Below are 6,867 nucleotides of genomic sequence, written 5' to 3'. Positions count from 1 at the left end.
CTTGCCCTCAATATTCGAACTCTATATTGCCAATATGGTGGACACTTCCAATCAGTGAGGTCAGAAGTAGTGACTTCTCCCATCCATGTTAAATAAGTTTTATTTTGAGCAATTCATGATTTCCTTTTTGGGAGTGTGAAGATTTCAGACTGCAGAAGGAAAATTGTAGCAAGATGGTAAATGAATGACTTGATTCCAAGGCCTGGAGTTTGCGGTTCTCAGTGCCTGAACACCTCAACCACCTTCTCTTCCCTCAATAGTTTTTTTCTCCATGATTTGATAGAAGACATATCATCCTAAACCATCAAGTTGCTACAGGATCTGTAGCACACACAGGTTTCAGACACTTATTGTACTAGCCAAAATACTTTGAGCATCTCTGTGGAGATCAGAAACACGGCTATAGCCCAAACAAACTGCTGCTTTATCATCTTGCTGGTCTAGTCTGAAGCAGGAAGGAGACGAAATCTCACAAGAAAAGCCTGTTTTTGCAAGACTTCAGGCAAAAGAATGCAGTTTTAAGAGCCGTGTGTGCCCTCAGCTACACTTTCTGATAAGCTTATGATATTTTCAGCCCTTTGCTGGACAAACTAAGAACTCTGAAGGGTTCTTTCAACTAAACCTGACTCTTGGCTAGATGGAATAATTGCTCTGCTCCTGCTACTGCCTGTATATTTTTGAACAGAGAATTAAAACAGCATGAATTTTACTCCAACCAAGATTTGGCAAAATCCCATCAGAACAATAGATTAAATCAGTATTTCCCAGACTTCCTGCTAGATCCATCCTTCTCTAATAAAAGCTTTTTTATTTGTTTATTGCCTTAGCTTATTTCCACTAAGAAAACACCTTTTTTGCCTAATCATAAATCTTCCAAGACTGTAGTGAGAGGATCCTATGTGTATATGAAATGGGCTACAGGAAAGATTTTTCTCATGTTTAATGTGACAACATCAAACACAAATTACGAAATAGGATCCATGGGATTTCCTCTTACTTTCAAGAATTGACAGTGAAGTCTTCTCCCAAGCAAAATTCCCACTGAGGCCAAAAATTTTAGCAAGAAGATCTATGAAAGCCAAAGGTATCTTGGCTTATTCAAGAACTGCAGCATCAGATATAGGATATGCCATCCTGGATAAAAATATGTTGCAGATGCTATTTGGAGAAACATCTGTACTTCTCACCATCAGCATGACCTTTTTGTTCCTTTTGATCTGAATGGCCAAGGAAAATTCCCTGCGATGTTTCCTTTGAGAGGAGGAAGAATGACAAAGTTTTAAGGAACATTTAAAATCCCAGTCACCTAAACAGAAGAGGTATTCAAAGAACAGAGGGTGATTCTTATGTTCAAAGACCGAGCCATTTTCAGCAGCACTTGGCCTAAAAGCTTTCTCTGTTAATATCATCAGTAGGCAAAGCTATGGGTGCTGCTGGGTTTCTTTCCATCTCTCTCTTGTTCTCTCACACAAACACATTGGTGTCCACTAAACGGTTAGCAGTGAGGTCCTCACCATCTAATTCAAATACCTGTGCAGCACCAAAAGGCCTGTGTTTTGGCTGGATTCCTGTTGTTTCAGCTAACTTGTCCCACAACTGACTTCTTTCAGCTGTGTTAGAGGAGTGGTGGCAGTTACACTCTTTAGCTACAATAAGGTGTGACCCTTCTAACAATAATATAAATGATTTCTTCATCTAGGTAGTTTTTCCATTACTTCAAGGGCATGACAAAATTTGGAGACAGAAGATATTTATGAAGTCATTTAGAGTTTCATTACTGACCAATGCAAGTCAAGGCAATGTGGAAGGAGTTATTCCAGCTACTCACATATATTCCCGGTTTCTAAATTAACAGTGATCACTTTGGAAAATGACCAGGGCATCACTACACAAAGCTAAGTGGAAGCTTTTGCTCACTGTATAACAGAGAGAAGGAAATTCATTTCTTACAAATACAGGCCATGAATCCCTAATATTTAAATGCATGACAAAGCGCCTTCAACAGGCCAATTCAGGTGTTTCAGGCTTGCTAGTCTGGCACCCATATGGCTTTTTTATCTGAGATTACCCCTTTAAAAAATATTCTTATACTCTAAATACTCTTATAAACTATGAAACATCCTCTTCCCACAAGAATGCAATATGGATTGAACATGGTGGCAGAAAAAAATAGTAGCGCCTATGTCCTTGGTAAGTACCCAACATAGTCACCTCTGCTGTAAAAAGCCACACTCTTGCCTTTGCTAAATTTCTTGATTCCAGCTGAATTGTAAACCTTCCTCTGGAAGGTGCTACTTGTGTATGGAGACAGAGGAAGGCTGCATGTACTGACCAGAGGGTTCCTACAGTCAGATTTGAGACCGCTGGATAGATCTTTGCCTGACAAATATACATCCTCCCTACTGAGTGTGCAGAAGAGATGATACATCCTGGAATGGCACTTTGTTACAACAACATGTCACAAAAGCTAATATTGCCTTTAGCGGTGCATGCATTAGAAATATGGTAGTTGATATGCTAAGTGATTTTTTTAATAGACCTTGTTAAACATGTTAGCTTCAGAGACCTCAAGCTATCTATCACTAGAGTGAGTCTTTCTTTTTTTTCTCTTTCTTTTTTTTTAAGGCTTAGTGAGGTGAAATGCCTTTCCCCAGTAGACTTACCTTACAAATTGCTTTTCCATAATCCCAGACTAGCTGAGAGGATATCCTGCCCACAGCCCTCTTCTACATGACAACGGGAACTCACAAACACACCACCTGCAATTATAATTCCAGCCATGATGGGAGATGGGACTAAGGACACAAGGTGTGGGCTTAAATAGGGCAGCTCTGAACTAACCAGAGAAAGGGCCCTAGAAAAAAGATGAGTGCAGTTCAGAGTTAGGAGTTTGTCAGGACCTGGAGAAATTGAAGGCCACCAGAAAATGCAGCCTGTTTTCCTTTTTGTGGAGTGAAGGCCACCGTCTCCTTCCCCACTCATGTCTAGATCTGAAGACTCCTTTTTTTAGGGTTTGCTAACAGCACATCACCTCTGCTGAGACTGAAGCATAACCCCATTTGTATCGGCACTGCACAGACTAGTAATGGATTGGCACCCCAGTTTCTGAAGCTAGTTAGCATATTGCTGGTAACCTGGAGGAACCAGCGAAATTGCATCGACACTGGAGTTTTGCAGCTAACTCAGCAGTAAATTCCCAGTGTCGACAAGTTCTGAGTCAACAGAAAATCCTTTGTGGGAGAAGATGGTAGCCAAGAAATTCAGGGCCTGTTCCCTTCCAGGGGAGACTGCATGGATTGTGCCTAAAGTAAATTAGCCCATGAAGTATAGGATCTCAGGCTTTTCTAGCCATAAGCTAGAGTGCAGAAATGAAAGTGGGAACTGTCTTTAAACCCAGCAAAGTCACTGGAGCCCAATATAAGCCCTTAAGTGGGGTTGGGAGGGAGGATTTGCCTCTAGTCCCTGCAACTGACAATATGCCTTGAAACTATATAACAAAATGAGAGGAAAAAGACGTATTTTCCCCGGTACTGCTGACACACAATTAATATAAAATAAGGAGGCTGTTTGGTGTTTGTTCGAAGTGATCCATCCCCACCGACACAATGAGAGCTAATGAACTAAATCTGAAAGCATCAGCATAAGATTTTGACAAATGCGTTGTTTGCCTATTGAGAGGGTAGAAAATGATTATAAATGACAAGCTGGGCTTGTTTTCAGGCATGGACACTTCAGGAGCAGTGGCATTATGGCCTCAGTTGGCTGTTCTCTGTGTAAATGATTTCACACTTCTGCTACTGAATCAATTGGGTGTTTCTCCATTTAAGAATTGCTAAAATAAATAAAATATCTCCTGCTCCATAGTCAAGGCATGTTCTTGGCTCCCAGGAAGGAGGAAGTGTTTAAACATATCTGGGTTTTATATTTAAAAATAAAGCATTGCTCTCAATATAATTTTTCAAGCATTCTTTCACCTTCAGAATTATCAGGGATAGTGAAAATTTTAAGCAAATTATTAAGTATAGTAAAAACACAGAATATTGTACTATAAAACTGGAAAAAGAGGTATTTCATATGTTTTTGTTCTGGGGCAAAATGAGTCGTTTACTTAAATATTTTTGCTAAAGAAGAGGAAGTCCAGAGGCCAAGGATCTGGTATAATCTACAGATTATACAGTAAATTAAATTCTGAAATCTCTTACTCCAGCATTTCTCTCAAAGAAGACAATAGCCTAGACAATTCAGAACCTAACTTCGATTCTTGTTTCTCTGGTCTGCCATTTCTTGGTCAGGGACTCTGTAAGAGCTTAAATTCCCCAATGAGGTAGAAAATGTTAGTGACAGAGAAAGAACAGGGAAGAGAAGAGTTTTGGCTGATTTGTTGCTCCCTATTGTTCAGTTCTATACACATTGATGCCATTATAAACATAATGAATAATAAATCCAAGCTCATTTTTAGGGCTGCATCCATTGCAAGTGTAAATACACAAAGGCAAAGCAAAGTCAGCAAGAGGGAGTTTTGTGTAATTCTTATGAGACTTAATGAAATGCTGAAGATGAAACAATTCCTATTTTGCCTTCATGGAAGCAGCCTTAAGTGAAATGGTACCTTTCATTCCTCTTTACAGCAGAAGGTTCAGAGCATCAGCAGGTGGGCAAGCTTAAATCAGCAAAGTGCAAACCTCACAAAGATTGGTGTCTAGGCTTGGTACAGGGAAGCCTCATGATGTTTGGATGCTCTTATAAAGCTCCAGATTGCTTATTCTGAAGTCAGGAGGGGTCTCATAGGCTTGCCAAGCCTCCACACTCCCAGGAGCTGAATTCCAGTTTGGGTACTTCTCTTGGTTGTGTTGACCTGGCAAAGCTGACCTCCAGCTCTAACCCCAGGTGTGCAGTTGCACATGTGGTTCCAACTCCATGTAGAGGCTGTGGAGCCCCTCTGGTACCAAACACCTCACCAATCTCCATCTCCGCTGACAAAAAAGTGATGGGATCCACAGGACCAATGTTCAGGTCAGAGCCAGCCCGACTGTGCAATGGCAGCTGGACATTTTCCACTCTGCTTGAAGTTTCCAGAGAACTAAATGTTTCTGTTTGGTAAACTCCAAAAAAACATTTTGGGAACAAGATGTTTTAGGTTCATGAGTAAAGTTATGTGTGTCTATCCTACGGAGTCTAATGCAGCTGCACCCACATTAGTGGTAAGACTCCATGCAGTGCTCACGGAACAGTGCCATAAAAGTCAGCATGAAATATTCACTAAACCCAAGGTTTTCTCTGCTATGATTCACTCGGTGGCTCAAGTCTGACTTCCAATCAACCAAATAACAATGATTAAATTCATACTTAAATAGCAGGAAGAATAACTAATGTGGTTATTTATATATTTTAATATGTTGTATTCTTTCTTGGGCTTCCCAGAATCTCATGGTTACTGCCATTATAATGAGTAGTTTATTATCGTCCATGTACAGATTTTTTTTGTACAAATTAAGAGCTGTTTTATTTTTATCCCTCTCCTAAGGAAAATAATTTTTCCCTTGAGTATGGAAAACACGACAGATGCCCAAATCCCATTGAAGCTGTGTGCCTACTTATTCACAGCTTCCTTTGCAAAACCTACTGTTAATGTTATAACCTCATGGTACTGGCACCCATCACTGTATTTTCTTCATGGTCTCAAAGCACTCCACTAAATAAGGTTATATCATTATTTTCCATTTTGTATACAGGAAAACGGAGCAGGAGAGACTTAAGAAGAGATCCACCTTTCCTGATTTCTGCTCAGTACTTTTGCCCATAGCTTTTCTGCCACTGGCATCCCTTTTGCTATCTGTTTATCAAGGAGGTGTGTTATCTGGAGATATACTTCACTAATGTTTCATCAGGGAATGCCTTTCCAAAACTTTTAAATCTGTTTGCTCAAGGTTAGGTTAAACAAAACCAGGCAGGGTTTTACAATTAATTAAACGTGTGTGTTTGTGGGAGGAGGGGGCTCTAGGGAGGAGCAAGTCTATATGACATTAAAGGGGTCCAATGCTAGCTACCAGCCAGCAGTGCAGGGGGTTAGATGATCTCCCACCAGCAGAGAGCTCTTAAAAAAACTCCCTCACTAGTTATGCAGTCTGCAAGGGAAGTCACAGACCAAGTAGGCCTGGGGAAGGGGTAAGCTCATCCTCCAAACGCTCCCACTAAAGCAGGCTGGTGAGTTACACGGCAAACACGCTTCCTGACGCTCGCAATGACTGTGCTTCCAGCAAGCAGGCTGCAAATTTTGACAGGATTCCTAGTGAAAAATTCAGACTCTCTGCATCTCCTCCTTTCCGCGTGGTGCCCCCCTTAGAGCCTGCACGTGGAAGCGGAACTCCTGCACCCCTGGGAGCTAGCGAGGAGCAGCGCTGATACGGGACCAGGCAATCCGGAAAGCACTTGCTTCCCTGAACTGGCACAGTGCAGCATCCGACACCCAATCTAAGAAACACTGGCTTTGCTTAGCTTTACATAGTCCAAGTCTAAATGAAGATATAATACGTCATTTGCAGAACTGGGAGAATAAACCACTGAAGTCTTGCCAGGACTTTAAAATATTCCATAAATCCACTGAGTTTGATACAAGTTTTTCTGCTGCATGCAGCACGTTCTCGTGACATACCCCCAGAGTCCCACTGGTATCATCCGGAAGAACAGAGGTGGAAATCTCTTGGCTTGACTCTCAGGCATAATCCTATAATCCACTGGTCAAACTCTATCTTGACAAAATTATAACTGAGGGAAGATTTTTCCTACAAACTTAACACTGTTTCCTACCATTGTCTATTGTCTCAGGTTCTGACACAGTCCATTTTCTTACACCCTCTTTTAGCCACG

This window comes from Apteryx mantelli, chromosome 7 (genome assembly GCF_036417845.1).
Source record: "Apteryx mantelli isolate bAptMan1 chromosome 7, bAptMan1.hap1, whole genome shotgun sequence".
Classification (NCBI taxonomy): Eukaryota; Metazoa; Chordata; class Aves; order Apterygiformes; family Apterygidae; genus Apteryx; species Apteryx mantelli.
The sequence above is the reverse complement of the archived record's forward strand: the minus strand, read 5'-3'. Positions refer to the sequence as shown.